Below are 16,226 nucleotides of genomic sequence, written 5' to 3' on the forward strand. Positions count from 1 at the left end.
ACTTATAAAATCAAGTCATTTCTATTTTTTTTTTCTTTTATCTGAATTCCTTTCTCTGTTGCCTTGGAAACAAGTCTCCCAAGGGGGATGTTTGGAGTCCTGTGACTTGGGTTCAAGCCTCAGTGATTCCTTCATTTCACACGGTGGGTGTGATGAGAGCCTCTTGAGGATGTTGAGTATCAAGGGTGGACAGGACACGTCCCTGCCGCCCATAGGCTCGGGACCCAGAGGGGAAGACTGATGGGTAAACCAAATTACAGCCAGGTAAACTGTGTGATTCAGTGGGGGTTACATAGGCAGGGTGGGAGCCCAGAGGTGCCCCCTGCCCCCATGGACATAAGGAAACGGGGGAGGTGTCTCAGAGGCAGGAGTATCTAAGGTGAGCTGTGGTGGACTAGATGCTGGCCAGGTGAGGACGGGGTGGAAAGGTGTCTTAGCCAGAGGGAACAGCATATGCAAAAGGCTGAACAAGAGATGGCATGGCACATTCCAGGGTGAACATCTGTCCAGTTTATCCAGGGTCGAAAGCAGCTGGGGAAACAGGTAATATGTGAGGTTGCAGACGCTGTCAAAGTTCAGATCATGCACAATTCCTGGGAGATATCAGAGAGGGCGCCTGCTGCAGATGGACCATGAGGCCTTAGGGCAGCCCTCGGTCTGGGCCTGTTTCTTTAGTTAAGTGGGAAGGTTGGCCTGGGTTGGTCCCTGCTGGTGTCCTGGTTCTGACTGTCTAGGGTCCTGTGATTCATTGGAACAGTAAGATGATAGGAATTATAATAGAAAAACGGTTATCCCTTGTGGTCACCATTTATTGAGTATTGTTGTTGTTGTTGTTGTTTTGAGACAGAGTCTTGTTCTGTCACCCAGGCTGGAGTGCAGTGGTACGATCTCCGCTCACTGCAACCTCCACCTCCTGGGTTCAAGAGATGCTCCTGCCTCAGGCTCCTGAGTAGCTGGAACTACAGGTGCACACCACTATGTCTGGTTAATTATTGTATTTTTAGTAGAGACGAGGTTTTGCCGTGTTGGTCAGGCTGGTATCGAACTCCTGGCCTCAAGTGATCCACCCGCCTCAGCCTCCGAAAGTGCTGGGATTACAGGTGTGAGCCACTGCGCCCGGCCTTATTGAGTGTTTACTACGTGCCAGGGGCACAAATTATCTCAGTTGTTTTTTTGTCGCAACCTTTTGAAGCGGGTGGGCCTCATACAAGATGAGAAAACCACGACTCAGGTGATGCAGGCCTTACGCGGAAGCCCTGTGCCATCTGCTACCTTCTGACTGACGGTGTTGCTCCATCTGAAAGAGAAAAAAAGTAGGTTGAAGCTGAGTTCATGAGCCAGCCCTTCCCACATGTAGTCCTGGGAATTTGTCACCAGGCCAGTTGACAAGAAAGGGAAACTAATGCAGTTGGCAACTGGGCAAGCCCTTCTGAAGGCTTTTCCTGACCCTCACAAGAGGCCATGGGGAACCACCCAGATAACTGTAGAGAAATGAGGTGGTGAAGTGCTTTGGGATCAGACAGATCTGGATTCAAGTCCCAGAGCCCTCTTGCCAGCTCAGTGACCTTGGGCAAGCCCCCCCCCCCTTTTTTTTTTGTTTTGAGAAGGCGTCTCGCTCTGTCACCCTGGCTGGAGTGCAGTGGCGCGATCTCGGCTCACTGCAACCTCTGCCTCCCAGGTTCAAGGGATTCTCCCACCTCATCCTCCCAGGTAGCTGAGACTACAGGCATGTGCCACTGCGCCCAGCTAATTTTTTGTATTTTTAGTAGAGACAGGGTTTCACCATATTAGCCAGGATGGTCTCAAACTCCGACCTTGTGATCCGCCCGCCCCAGCCTCCCAAAGTACTGGGATTACAGGTGTGAGCCGCTGCACCTAGCCCAGGGCAAGTCCTTTGGCTCTTTAAACCTCATTGTTCTCTGCAAAATGGGGAACATCACTAACAGGACTTACCCTTAAGGGTTGTTTTGAGGGTTAAATGAGGTGAGATGTGCGAGTAACTATTTCCTAGTATACAGTAAATCCTCCATTAGTGGTTGTTATTATTTCCACTGTACCACCTTCTTTTTTGTTTGTTTTGTTTTGAGATGGAGTCTCGCTCTGTTGCACAGGCTGGAGTGCAGTGGTGCAATCTTGGCTCACTGCAACCTCCGCCTCCTGGGTTCAAGCGATTCTCCTGCCTCAGCCTCCTGAGTAGCTGGGATTATAGGAACCTGCCACCACAGTAGAGATGGGGTTTTGCCATGTTGGCCAGGCTGGTTTTGAACTCCTGACCTCAGGCGATCCGCCCACTTCAGACCCCCAAAGTGTTGGGATTACAGGCGTGAGCCACCGCTCCCAGCCCCACCTTCTTTATTAATATAATATTAGTGTACCTCTTAGTCTAGGATGCATAGTCCTGGAATGTCCAATCTTTTAGGAAGCAGGATGTGAGGAGGGTCATATAAATGGGACCTCCTGCGGGAGATCTGGAAAAAGCTGAAGGTTGTCTTGGAGGCGGAAGAGGAGGGGAAGGCAGTGGTAGGCAGGGATGCCACATGTCCAGAACTCTGAGGGCAAGACTGAACGTGCCCCTACTTTCTGGCCTTTGCACATGGTGTTCTCGCTTTCAGCCCTCTTGGAATACTCCTATTTATCCTTCAAAACCCCACCCAGATACCCTTCTTTTAATTTTAAGTCTTTAATAAGTGATCATTTCCCTGTTCTTTCTTCAACCTTTGAATTTCTTGGTTGGGGCTCACCCCTCCCTGTTATGTTCCCATAGCATGTTATTCACTTGTTCATCAGAACCCTTGGCAATTGTTCATTTCTTTTCCTATTTCTTTCTTCCACCAGACCAAGGATTCTTGAAATTATACATGTTTGTATTAGACTTTGGGGAGAAAATGGGATAGCCTCAGATTTGAGTTGAACTTTGGGGACACCTTCCACCCTTAATGGCTAAGAATCAGATATACTGAGCTCTTCAGAGACTGTAGGTCCCCTCAAACCCAACACTGAGCTTGCAGAAAGTAACTGTCTGGGGAATGTTTGTTGAATGAATGAATGAATGAATGACATATTCTGATTTCTTCTTCCTCTCTCTCTCTCTCTCTCTCTGTGTGTCTCTCTTTCTCCCCCTCCCCCTTCCCCCCTCCCTTCTTTCCTCCCTCCTTCCCTCCCTTCCTCTCGCTCTGCTGCCCAGGCTGGAATACAATGGCGTGTTCTCAGCTCATTGCAACCTCCACCTCCCGGGTTCAAGCAATTCTCCTGCCTCAGCCTCCCAAATAGCTAGGATTTCAGGTGCCCACCACCACTCCCAGCTAATTTTTACATTTTTAGTAGATATGGGGTTTCACCCTGTCAGCCATGCTGGTCTCAAACTCCTGACCTCAGGGAATCTACCCGCCTCAGCCTCCCAAAGTGTTGGGATTACGGGCATGAGCCACCACACCTAGCCCATTTTCTGATTTCTGAAATCACACGTGCTTGTCTAGAAATGGCGATCTCTGTGCCTCGCCTCATATTGTAGATGAAATTCCCATTTACTTCCTGGATCTCAGCAGCTTCTCCAGCATTTTTTGGATTAATTATGTAAGAAAGAGATGGTTTTCTTTCTTTTTTGATGCCCAAAACATCCCAAGAGTTTCCTGGAGAGAACAGAAGACTTTGCAGAAAAAGTCCTCTGGGGGAGAATGCTTGCGCTGCCCCAGTTTTCAGGAAGTGAAGCTTTTTATAGTCACACTTGCAGACCGCTCTGTACCTAAAGGAAGCCAGGAGGGAACAAGCAGGCATCTGGCTTTGTAGCTTACTTCTGCACCCCTCTCCCCTTTCTGGAAGGAGGCAGAACTGGATGATCCCACCTGCCATTTGGTCTCTGCTTTTCTGGGCGCTTGTCGCCATCCAGACTGATTTGGTGAGGGCCAGGATGTATAGCTTGTCACAGGTGTGAGACGGGGCGGGGTCGGGGGTGCCAAACTCCACCACTTAATAGCTGTGTGACCTTGGGTTGGTCATTTCACTTCTCTCTGCTGCAGTTTTTCCATCTGTAAAATGGCAGTGATAATCATATTAATGGTATCAGCCTCCTTTCATTGTTGGGAGGAGCTGATGGTGATGCAGTGTAATGCCTGGCACATAGTAAGTGCTCAGTTAGCAGTGGTGATGGTGGTGATGGTGGTGGTGGTCTTCGGTCAGGTTCCCTAGAAGCAGAGACTGACATGAGGATTCTGGTGCAGTGATTCATTGAGGGAAAGCTCTCAAGCGAAACCCATAAGGAAGAAAGGGCAACAACTGGGACAGGGGACAAAGCTAAGTACAGATGTGGTTTCAGCTGAGCCCCAGCCTCAGCCCAGTCCCATGGGCACCCCCAGAGTGTGAATTGCATCACTGAGTTGGTGGTGCCTTGAGGCAAGGAGACCTGGGTGTTGTGTTCTGTATTGGTCAGTCATTGGCCGTGGGCATCTCGGCATAGTCTTCAGTAAGGGCAGTTTCCAGAGGAGGGTGGAGCTCTGAACCTTTTGTAACCAGCATTCACGGCAGCTGAAGGGTGTGTGTGCACCTTCTAGAAAAGGGGATCTTAATCAGGGGCGGTACTCGCTGCATCGATGAAAATGATGAGTTCAATGACTTCATCTCTGAAAACCAGAGAAGTCAAATCACTTTCTCACCGTCATACAGCTAGTAAGAGCTATAGCTAGGTCTCCAAACCCTTAATCATGACACTATACTTATTTAGCAAGGACGGGGTGGGTCTAGAATAAGGGAAGTGAGGTCACAAAATTGGGGGACATCAAGAAAAGTCACTGATCACTATAAATAATATTTTAATTGTGTTAAAAAAATTAAAATTAATGCAAAAATTTACGATGAGAAAGGAACCAGAACTATAAATAAAAACAGGATTAGTGTTACTTATTTTTTTCCTTTTGCCTCTGGCCCAGCATGGCTTGCCCCACACTGAGCAAGTCCCTTTTTGAACAATTAGGTTCTTACACCTTTTCATCATTATCTATGTGACTGTGATAAACATTCTTAGAGCAAAATGTTTGTATATTATTATTGTTATTTCCAAAGGAATTCCTGTTTGTGGAACTGGATCACTAACTATAGGGTCAAAAGTTAGACACAGCGCCCCCCTCCCCTTTTTATTATGAAAATGTTCAAACATATAGAAAAATTACATAGGAAAACACCCATCAGCTAGATTCTATGAAGTGTGCTATGTGGCCAGGCACAGTGGCTCACGCCTGTAATCCCAGCACTTTGGGAGGCCGACGGGGGCAGATCACAAGGTGGGGAGATTGAGACCATCCTGGCTAACACGGTGAAACCGCCACCCCCCTGACCAGGTGTCTCACAGGAAACTTAAAAATACAAAAAAATTAGCCGAGGGTGGTGGTGGGCGCCTGTAGTCCCAGCTACTCGGGAGACTGAGGCAGGAGAATGGCATGAACCCAGGAGGCGGAGCTTGCAGCGAGCCGAGATCGCACCACTGCACTCCAGCCTGGATGACAGAGCGAGACTGCATCTCAAAAAAAAATTTTTTTTTTTTTGCTATGTGTGCTTTATTAAAATGTAGCCATCCATCCATGGCACTTTTTTTTGTTTTGTTTTGTTTTTGAGACAGGATCTCACTCTGCTGCCCGGACTGGAGTGCAGTGGTGTGATCACAGCTCCCTGCAACCTTAACTACCCAGGCTGAAGCAATCCTTCTGCATTAGCCTCCAGAGTAGCTGGGACTACAGGGTTCAAACAATCCTCCCACCTCAGGCTCCCAAAGAGCTGGGATTACAGGTGTGAGCCACAGCACCCAGCACTCCATTTGTGTGTGTGTATTTCAAAATAAATTATTGGCTGGGCGTGGTGGCTCATGCCTGTAATCCCAGCACTTTGGGAGGCTGAGGTGGGCAGATCACGACGTTAGGAGTTCAAGACCAGCCTGGGCAACATGGTGAAACCCTGTCTCTACTAAAAATACTAAAAATTCAAAAATTAGCCAGGCGTGGTGGCGGGCGCCTGTAATCCCAAGCTACTCAGGAGGCTGAGGCAGGAGCATTGTTTGAACCCAGGAGGCAGAGGTTGCGGTGAGCCAAGATTGCGCCACTTGCATGCCAGGCTGGGCGATAGAGCGAGACTTTATCTCAAAAAAAAAAAAAAAAAAAAAAAAAGTATAGACATCAGTACATTTCAGCTGTACATTTCAATATGCATGTCATTTACTGACAAGCCATTATTTTTTAAGACTTTTGATTTAGAGTATTAAATTTCTTACAGGAAATATATACCAGTTTTAATGTCCATCTGCTGTGGGTATATGTGTCTGTTTCACCACAACCTTGACAACACTGGGTATGATCTTTTTAAAGGTGTTTTACTTTCTACTTTGATTTAACATTTTTCCTCCTGAGGACCCCAGTGGATTTCCCACCCCGATGTCCAGATGGTCTGTTAAAAAGCTGTGTGCCATTCCAGCTCTCTAGGTATTTCTGATGTGACTTTCCTGGGACCTGGGGGAGGACTCAGCTCTTTCTCAGGTCTGTTCCTGTTTCCACCCTCGTCTGTTCCTGTTTCCACCCTGGATGTCCCGGGCCTGCGTGGTGAGGGAGCAGGACCATGAAGAGGACTTCCTGGTGTAGGAGCTCACTATGGGCAATCTGTGTGGGGAAAATGGGCAAACTTTGGAGGCCCACTTTGGATGCCAGAGGTCCTGGGACCTAGGAGGCTGCATGTGGTGGAGGGTAGAGCCAGGCACTCATGGCAGTGTGACCTGGCCCTTTGTGTTTCCTCACCTGCACGGTGGGGTAATGCTTCTGGATAGATCAACATGAGGTATATAGGCTGCTGCAAGAGCCCCCCACCCCACCTTCGCCTTCAACCTTCAGTTTTCTCATGGACCATGTACCTACTTGCCTCTGGGCACTTGTATCTCTGTGATTTCTATGGGCCAGGAATTTGGGAGCAGTGTGGCTGAGTGACTGTGACTTAGAGTTTCTTGTGAGGTTGTACCCAAGATATTGGCCAGTCTACAGTCAGCTAAGAGTTTGACTAGAGATGGAGCATCTGTTTCCATAGTGGCTTACTCACACGGCCGGCATGTGGTGCTAGCTGTTGGCTGGCGGCCTCAGATTCTCTCCATGTGGGTTTCTGTGTGTGACTGCTTGAGCAGCCTCACAACATGGCAACTGGCTTTCCCCAGCATGACCTCAGAGAACAAGGTGGAAACCATGATGCTTTTTATGACCAAGCTTTAGAAGTCCTACACTGTCACTTCTTCTTCTTGTTTTTGAGACGGAGCATCACTCTGTCGCCCAGGCTGGAGTGCAGTAGTGCAATCTCAGCTCACTGCAAACTCCGCCTCCCGGGTTCAAGTGAGTCTCCTGCCTCAGCCTCCCGGGTAACTGGGATTACAGGTGCCTGCCACCATGCCCAGCTAATTTTTGTAGTTTCAGTAGAGATGGGGTTTCACCATGTTGGCCAGGCTGGTCTTGAACTCCTGACCCTCGTGATCCACCCGCCTTGGCCTCCCAAAGTGCTGGGATTACAGACATGAGCCACCAAGCCCGGCCCATCACTTCTTCTTTACTCTGCTAACCACACGGATCAACCTTGATTCGTTGTGGGAAGGGACCACACCAGGGTATGGATAAAAGGGGGGAAGGATTATTGATGGTCATCTTGGAGGACACCTATCAGGCATAACCTTGGTACATGATTTCACCTCTGTGGAGCTCAGTCTCCTCTGTCAAATGGGTTCATGCAAAAAAATTCATTAGTTGATTCCTGTGAATGCTTAGAATGGTGTTGGACATTTAGTTTCCTCTTAATAAATATTAGCCACCACTGTCATCCCCTGCTGGGCTCTGAGCCCTCTGTTGTTAATCTCTATGCAGTGCCTGGCTCAGAGTAGGCACCCTCTGAATCTTTATTAAATCAGTGAGTGAAAGAATGAATGAGGCTGGATATGGTGGCTCATGCTTTGGGAGACTGAGGCAGGTGGATCACTTGAGTCTAGGAGTTCGAGACCAGCCTGGACAACATGGTGAAACCCTGTCTCTACAAAAATAACACACAAAAAAATTAGCTGGGCTAATGTAGCTGGGACTACACACACCTGTAGTCTCAGCTACTCAGGAGGCTGAGGTGGGAGGATCACTTGAGCCTGGGAGGCCAAGGCTGCAGTGAGCTATGATCACGCCACTGCAGTCCAGCCTGGGCAATAGAGTGAGATCCTGTATCCAAAAAAAAAAAAAAAAAAGAAGAAGAAGAAGAAGAAAGAGAGAAGAGACGGAGAGAAAGAGAATGAATAGCTGTAAAGACTAGGAATACATGGAGAAGAAAGAGATCTGTTGACCACATTGCCAGAGAATCCTTTGTGATAAACTTTCTCAAGTGAGGCCCTTTGACCAGTGTCTAGAAAACAAATATTTGTTCAAAACTGAACTGAGGTGGTGGTGGAAAGGACATAGGATGCATTCTGAGCGACCTGGGTTTCAGTCGTGTACTTGGTGTCCGAAGAATAAATATTTACAGAGTCCTGACTCTGGGCCAGATACCATGTCAGACCTGGGAAAACCTGGGGTGGGGAGCAGCTCTGGTGCATGCCCTGGCAGCATCCTTGCTGTGTGACCTTGGGCAAGCGAATCTATGTCTCTGAATCTGCATTTCTTTGTCTGTAAAAGTAGTGGGGTTGGGGGGACATGGATCCCTGCTGGAAAGAGAAACCTCCTTTAACAGGTATGCCTGACTCCAGGATCCAGCTGCTGCCCACCCCCTTCTTACAACCCCTGACATGTTTGGAATCTCCAGGCAGAGGACAGAAAACCTGCATGGGTCAGATGAGCAGGGCCTGGCCGAGGGCAGTGGGTGTTAAGGTCTAGTGGTACCCCCTACGCCTAGTACTCCAGCCCTGTAAGGGTTAAAACCCAGCTAGCTCATGTGACCTGATGTAAACCATGAATCATTCCCATTGCTCCTAGTGCTGAGCCTGCTGCCCAGGACGGGGCAGATGCTGTGCCCCGGGTTGCCATGGCAACTCCACCTGTACTGAAATACAGCCCGCCTCAGTCCTTCCTGGGGCGACCTCAGGGGCTGTCTCACCTGGCCCAGTGTTGCCTTCCAGAGAGGGAGGGAGAGACAGCTGAAAAGGAGAGAGAGGAGAGAAGCTTAGAGACAAGCAAGTGGAAGTTGAGACACAGGGAGAGGGAGGAGAGCGAGGTTGGGAAATCAACAGAAACACACCACGAGAGGGAGACAGACTGACAGCCGACCAGAGGTCCCAAGACACTGCCTGTAACCGTAGAGGCAGAAGCCGTTTCCCAGCAGTGCTAACCTTCCCCGGGGCTGCCAGATCTCCGACATACAGGCACACACACACACGTGCACACACATGCACACACGTGCAGCCGCATTTCCTGGTGCGCTTTTGCGGTGAGGGCACAGGGGTGGGTAGGCTGGCAAGCACGTGAAGTTGCCATCAGCCCCGAGGGACCGTGAGCGAGTTGGGACTTGGGGGAGAAAAAAATGGGGGCGGACGTCAGCTCCCTGGGCGGCCACCGCCACCGCCTCCGCCTCCCCGAGGCCCCTCCTGCATTCCTGGGCAGCGAAGCCCCTCGTTAAGACGGGGGCTGATGTCATCCCGGGCTGCTCAGCCAGGGGACCCGGGGGCCCTGGTGGCTGCCTCCGGAAGTGAGCTAGCCGCCTGCCGGCCGACAGGTTTGGAATCTCCAGCCAAAGGACAGAAAACCTGCATGGGTCAGGTGAGCGGGGTCTGGCCGAGGGCAGCCGGGCAGGGGGCAGCAGGGCGCGGCAGCTTGCCCACCGGAACCTTCCAGGGTGCACCTCAGGGGGGCTGCCTACCTGAAGGGAAGTGAGGACAAGGGTGCCCAAGGCCGCCCCCTCCACCCACCCCCACCCCCCGCCTTTCGGGGACCGTCACGCCCTGGAGTGAGTGCAGCCGGCTTGTTCCTCAAAGCTCCTTGTCTCCGCCGATCAGCTGGGTGAGCCCTGGAACTGGAACCTGGACTGCCCAGTGTGTTGACTTTACAACTCCGCTGGGGTGGACTCGCAGCCTGGCACTTAGCTGCCTCTTAATTCTGAGCGGCACCCGTGGATGCAGCCGGCTGCTGGCTCGGGGATGTTTACTTACCCTTGGTTTGCCTGAAGAGAGCTGCTGTTTTTAAATTTTTTTCCTCCAAGCAAGCCCAGAACTTCCATGAGCAAAAGAGTCAGAAGAGGGGAGAGGACACTGGCGTTTTAATTGCTCTCGCCCTCCCTAACCTCCTCCTTCCCTCTCCTCCTGGCTGGCCCCATGGATTACCTGGGAGATAAACTCACAGTGGCTCAGACCCACATGACCCAGTGGATGGGCACCGTGAGGAGGTCCTTCCAGGAAGCCCTCAATTTGGTGACCACCACGGTGGGCCATGAACGGACGAGTGCAGAGTCGGGCAGCCGGACCCCCTTCAAGCGTACCTCTTCCTTCCGACACCTGGCTTCCCGGAGTCGGGAATCCTTCCGCCGCTTCTCTGCTCGCAGCCAACAGAGATTTTCTTCACTGAGGAAAAGGCACACAGATTCGGAGCCGCCAGATATTGTAAGCTTATTATGTTTTAAAAAATATTAAAACAACACTGAAAGCTCCTCCCCTCCAGTCCTCCCAGGGAGGGGGTCTCAGACATCAAACCCGGGAAGTTACTGCTCCCAGAATAGTTGTCAGTCAAAGCCCAGGCACTTCCTGTCCCCTGTACCTGGGAAAGAGGCACGTAGCAATAATTCCTCTCTCTCCCGAAGTCGGTCAGGAAATTTTTGCTGGATTCGACGTCTGTGTGGACAGGGCCAGCGCATGAGTTTGGCTGAATTTGCCGGTTGATTTATGTTTAAGTGTGAACACCCCAGCTCCCGACACGAAAGCTCATCCTTCCCCCTATTTTTAGGGTGGATTAGTGGCACCTGCCTCATCTCCTCTCACCCTCCCAGGAAGCACAAGTGGCCATGTCATGTGCACGCTGAGTTGTAGTTTTTGTCGTTCTACCGAGCTTTCGTTGAATTGCCGAGGAAAGGGCCTTAGGAGACCGAGATGGTGGGCGAATTTGCCTGCTGGCCGTGAACCTGGGGCTTGATGTGAGTGGGCCAGGGCGGCAGGCCTTTATTTCTTACTCAGGCAGACTCAGGAGGGCTTGGATTGGGACAGCAGGGTGGAATGACAGCTAATGATGAAAACCTTGGCCTGTGTCCTGCTGGGGGACAGTGCAGAAACAATCATAAGGTCCTTATGGTGATTTGGAGAGGTGGGATTGGGCCCAGAGAGCGAAAGTGCCTACCATGGGGAAGCAAAGTGAGCGAGTGGCAGAGCCAGGTCTGGAACCCCAGGCTCTGACCTCCCCATTCACGGCTCTTTCCAGTCCAGCTCCCGGCAGATGTTCTCCCCAGACCCTCCCGATTACTTCAGGGTTGCCCACATCACTGACCAAGCGTGAGCCTAAAGAGAGGGCCTGCCATTTTCACATAGGAGACTTCTACCACCTGACTGTGTTGGCCCAGTTTGTGGGAGCACCTGAGGACAGGCGAAGGGCTAAGCCAGCCCCTTTTTCTGGGTTCCTCCTAGCCAGGAGTGCTGTAGTCATTAAGGGACTCAGCATTTAGGGAGGAGCCCTGAGCTGGCCCTCCTTTCACTCGAGGTGGCAGGGCTCACAGCTGCCCTGCCAGGTACAGGGGCTCAGTATCCCCTCTGCTGGCCCAGAGGTGTGGTGACTCACCCCAGGCCATACAGCAGCTGGAGCAGGCAAGTGCAAATGCAAGGCAGGAGCCGAGCACTTGGGCATGACATGTGTCTCGTTCACAGGACGTCTCCTTCACAGTGGGTCTGGGCTCCTTTGTGGCCTTGGACAAATTAGTGGGGCTTAAATTTACGAGACAGATTCCCCAACCTCTGAAAGGTGTGACTTGGCACAGGGAAAGAAGGCCCCTCATTCATTCTGTCTCCCTCTGTGTGTATCTCTGTCTCTGTGATGTGTCTCTCTGCCTTGCTCTGTCTCTGTTGGTTTCTCTGTAAGTCCTGTTCTCTCTCAGGGTAGGGGGTTGGTGACAGGCAGGCTCTGTTGGTATCCCTCTTTCCCCACCCTGGGGAGTGGTGTGACCATGGGCATTGGCCTGAATCCCCTAGGCCTCTTCCTGTGTTACCGGTTGGTGCCACCGGAGCAGCTGCCTCTCCAGGTGGTTGAATAAATGAAGTTGGGTGGTGCAGAGCCATTCTCTGTTGCATTGGGATGCCACCAAGAGTGTAAATACATGCTAAATACATTCAAGCCTCAGGCTCCTTCCCATGTAGGCACACTACTGTGTGGCAGGCACCAGCTGGCCTTGGCCTTGACAGCTTGAATCAGACTCCTGGCTGAGGAGCCCTGACCCATTCTTAAGCCACAGTTTCTTCCTGTGTCCAATGAGGAGAACCAAGTGCTAGGTATGAGATTGAAGCAAGCCCCCGGCACAGTGCCAGGCACACAGTAGCTGCACACTTGTGAGTGCCCTCTCTCTGTTGCTTGCCTAGACACTCTGCCTGAGCAGGATAAAGGCAGAGTTGGGATAGGAACACGTGCAGTCTTGAAGAGAAGTCAACGAAACGCAAGGCCAGGGACCCCCTGCCTGGGGTTGAGTCCTGGCTGTGCCGCGTCCCAGCTGTGTGACCTTGGGCAGACTCCTTCCCTCTCTGTGCCTTGATTTCCTCCTCTGTGAAATGGGGATGATCGTGCATTGATGTGCTGGTAAATGCGTGGTGGGCGTGGCTGTTCTTAGCTTGTGGTGCTTAAAAATTAGTTCTTGCAGCAACCAAACCTTTCCTCTCAAACCGTCCCTTCAAAGATTTTCAATGAGGTGGAAAACCCACATACGCCCTTTTTACTCAGGGACTTCACTTAAATATTCATTTTACGGGAAGAAACTTTTTAAAGCCACAGACAATGACTTAAGAGTTTGGGACAACAGCAGTATCCGTGGCTGGGGCTGGGAGGGGGCAGGATTTTAGTCTTTCCGACCTTGTACGTGATTTATCTAAATAATCCATTCATTTCATCCTGGTTCCTGCCTCCGGCTTGTATTTACTCAGAGCAGTGTAGAAGAATCTATTGCAGGCATAAAACAACCCTCAAAGGCGTGCCCTGAAATGTTTTCTAAAGCCAGCCTTGAAGTAATTTGCTAATGGCCTGCCTGCCTCTGTGTCCAAGGGATAAAAGGGGGAAAGAGGGAAAACAAATGCTTTGTCTCTGAGCCACAAAGGCAGGAAGAGGCACGTTTGTGCTGCAGTCCCGTGTGAGCCTGAGAAACATGCCTGGTACGCCAGGTTTAGCCGAGGAGACAAGGTGGACTCCAGTTAGAGGCCAGACAGAAAATTCCAGAACCCAGGAACAATGGCAATGGCACAGGGGCCAAGACTGCAATAAAAGTGGGAGGTGGGGGGGTGTCTGAGGCCACGGGGTGCCGCCCCAAGAGGGCTTTGGAGTCAGACAGACTTGGGCCTGAGTCTCAACTCACCACCACGTGCAAACTGAGTGACCCTGGGCAACTTAAATCACCTCTTTCAGCCTCAGTGCCCTCATCTGAAACATGGAGATTCAGCCGGGACTTGTCTGGTGGGTGGTTCAATGGGACAGAGTAGACTAAGAGCCAGCACAGTCCTGGCATGCAGGAGGTGCTGAATAAATGTTCTTTCCACGTTGCCTTTTAGGGGGGCTCAGACTGTAACGTGAGTCCTACCTTCCTAGAAGGCTAGACTGGTGCCTTAGGGAAGCAGAGTAAGAACCTAATCGACCTGTATTTGTATTTACTGTGTGCAGGGCTCCATGCTAAGCATCAGGTGCATATATAATTTAAGTGTCTTCATTAATTCACTCATTTTTTTCTTTCAACCAGTATTTTTATTTATTTATTTATTTATTTAGAGACAGAACCTCAGTTTGTCACCCAGGCTGGAATCTCGGCTCACTGCAACCTCTACCTCCCAGGTTCAAGTGATTCTCCTGCCTCAGCCTCGCCAGTAGCTGGGATTACAGGCGCCCACCACCACACCGGCTAATTTTTGTATTTTTGGTAGAGACAGGGTTTCACCATGATGACCAGGCTGGTCTCCAACTCCTGACCTCAAGTGATCTGCCTGCTTCAGCCTCCTAAAGTGCTAGGATTACAGGCGTGAGCCCCTGCGCCCAGCCTATTTTTATTTATTTATTTTGAAGACAAGGTCTTGCCCTGTCACTGGGGCTGGAGTGCAGTGGCATGATCCTAGCTCACCACAGCCTCTATCCCCTGGGTTCAAGCCATCCTTTTGTCTCTGGAGTAGCTGGGACTACAGGTTTGTGCCACCACACCCAGCCATTTTTTTTTCTTCTGTGTAGCAACAGGATCCTGCTCTGTCGCCCAGGCTGGTCTTGAGCTCCTGGCCTCAAGTGATCCTCCCACCTCAGCCTCCCAAAGTGCAGGGATTGCAAGCATGAGCCACTGTACCCTGCCCCCTCCACCAGTATGTATGTATGTATATATGTATGCATGTATGTATGTACTCTGTTGCCTGGGCCGGAGTGCAGTAGTGTAGTTTTGGCTCACCGCAACCTCCGCCTCCCCGGTTCAAGCAATTCTTCTGCCTCAGCCTTCTGAGTAGCTGGGACTACAGGCACCCACCACCACGCCCGGCTAATTTTTGTATTTTCAGTAGAGACAGAGTTTCACCGTGTTGCCCAGGCTGGTCTCAAACTCCGGCCTCAGGTGATCCACCCACCTCGGCCTCCCAAACTGCTGGGATTACAGGTGTAAGCCACCACACCTGGCCCCCTCCCCCAGTATTTACTGAGTACCTACCACAACCCTGGTGCAGGAGAAATAGCTGTGAGCGAAAGAGACAAAACTCCTGCCTTCACAGAGCTGTCTTCTAGTGAGGCTGATAACAAAACACATCAGAATGTAAATGTGTCATATATGTGCTGCAAATGAGGGAACTACCTTAAAATATCAAGGGTCTGTCTGTAACCTCAAACTATTGCTGTATATCAGAGTTTCTCAGCCTCAGCTCTAATGATATATTGGGCTACATAATTCTTTATGGCTGTGGGGGTAAGGGGTAGAGTCTGTGCATTGTAAGCTTTTCCCTGGTTCCTACCCACTAGAAGCCAGTAGCATCCCACAGTTGTGACAACCAAAAATATCTCCAGGCATTGCCAAGTCCCTTCGGGGCAGAATCACAATGCCCCTCCCAGCCCCCATCCAGGTTTGAGAACACTGCTGTATATAATGTGGTGTGGGGCACAACAATTGTAGCTGGGGTATTCTCCCAATGACTTAAATATGGGGAGGAAGGCAGGGATCCCACATCCACTGAGCCTCTCCTACTTGCCGGGAACCACACAGCTGCCCCTATGGGTATAGCACCATACTTTGCGAATGGAGAAATCTGAAGTACAGAGAGGGGAAGTCACAGGCCTGGGGCCACACAGCTGGGGATCTGTGAAGTGGGGACTCCATCCAGCATGTGTCGGCCTTGCTGGGAGCATGACCACGCCCTGCACTGGGGATTCACTATTAAACGTCGGCCCCAGAGCTGAGCATTCAGTCCTCCAGCCCAAGGCTGAGTGGGAGTATTTGCTTCTGTGTTAATTATGGACTGGAATGGAGGCTTAAAATATTCAGCAGGGCTCAGCATCTCCCCCCACCAAACACACACACACACACACACACACACACACAGCTTTAGCAAGTGGAGGAGAATTGAAAGGAAAGGATGTATAGGACTCTTGCCTTTGGAAGCCCCATTTCAGCCCCATCTCCATCAGTACTGTCTCTGTACTGGGGTCCTCTGGCTCTGTAACAAATTACCACAAACGTGGTTAAAGTAACATAACTTCATCTCTCACAGTTCTGGAGTCCAGAAGTCCAAAATCAAAATGTCAGCAGTCAGCCGGGCGTGGTGGCTCACGCCTGTAATCCCAGCACTTTGGGAGGCCAAGGCGGGCGGATCACCTGAGGTCAGGAGTTTGAGACCAGCCTGGCCAGCATGGAGAAACCCCGTCTCTACTAAAAATACAAAACTAGTTGGGTGTGGTGGCACATGCCTGTAATCCCAGCTACTCGGGAGGCTGAGGCAGGAGAATTGCTTGAACCCAGGAGGCGGAGGTTGCGGTGAGCCGAGATGGCGCCATTGCACTCCAGCCTGGGCAACAAGAGTGAAACTTTGTCTCAAAAAAAAAAAAAAAAAAAAAAAAAATCAG

The 16,226-nt window shown here is 50.8% G+C and overlaps 1 protein-coding gene and 1 long non-coding RNA gene across 2 annotated transcripts in view; one reads left to right on the forward strand and one right to left on the reverse strand.

Annotated features, from left to right (window-relative positions):
• KIAA1671 (KIAA1671 ortholog) overlaps nucleotides 1-16,226 on the forward strand; it is a 174,729-nt gene that overhangs the window by 79,884 nt on the left and 78,619 nt on the right. The window lies entirely within an intron of this gene.
• LOC112633120 lies at nucleotides 822-10,805 on the reverse strand. Its single transcript, XR_003121491.1, has 5 exons — nucleotides 10,728-10,805; nucleotides 10,298-10,534; nucleotides 9,079-9,118; nucleotides 8,093-8,210; nucleotides 822-1,297 (listed from the first exon to the last, which is right to left on the reverse strand). It is a non-coding gene; the product is annotated as an uncharacterized LOC112633120 (long non-coding RNA).

Source organism: Theropithecus gelada, chromosome 10 (assembly GCF_003255815.1).
Source record: "Theropithecus gelada isolate Dixy chromosome 10, Tgel_1.0, whole genome shotgun sequence".
Taxonomy (NCBI): domain Eukaryota; kingdom Metazoa; phylum Chordata; class Mammalia; order Primates; family Cercopithecidae; genus Theropithecus; species Theropithecus gelada.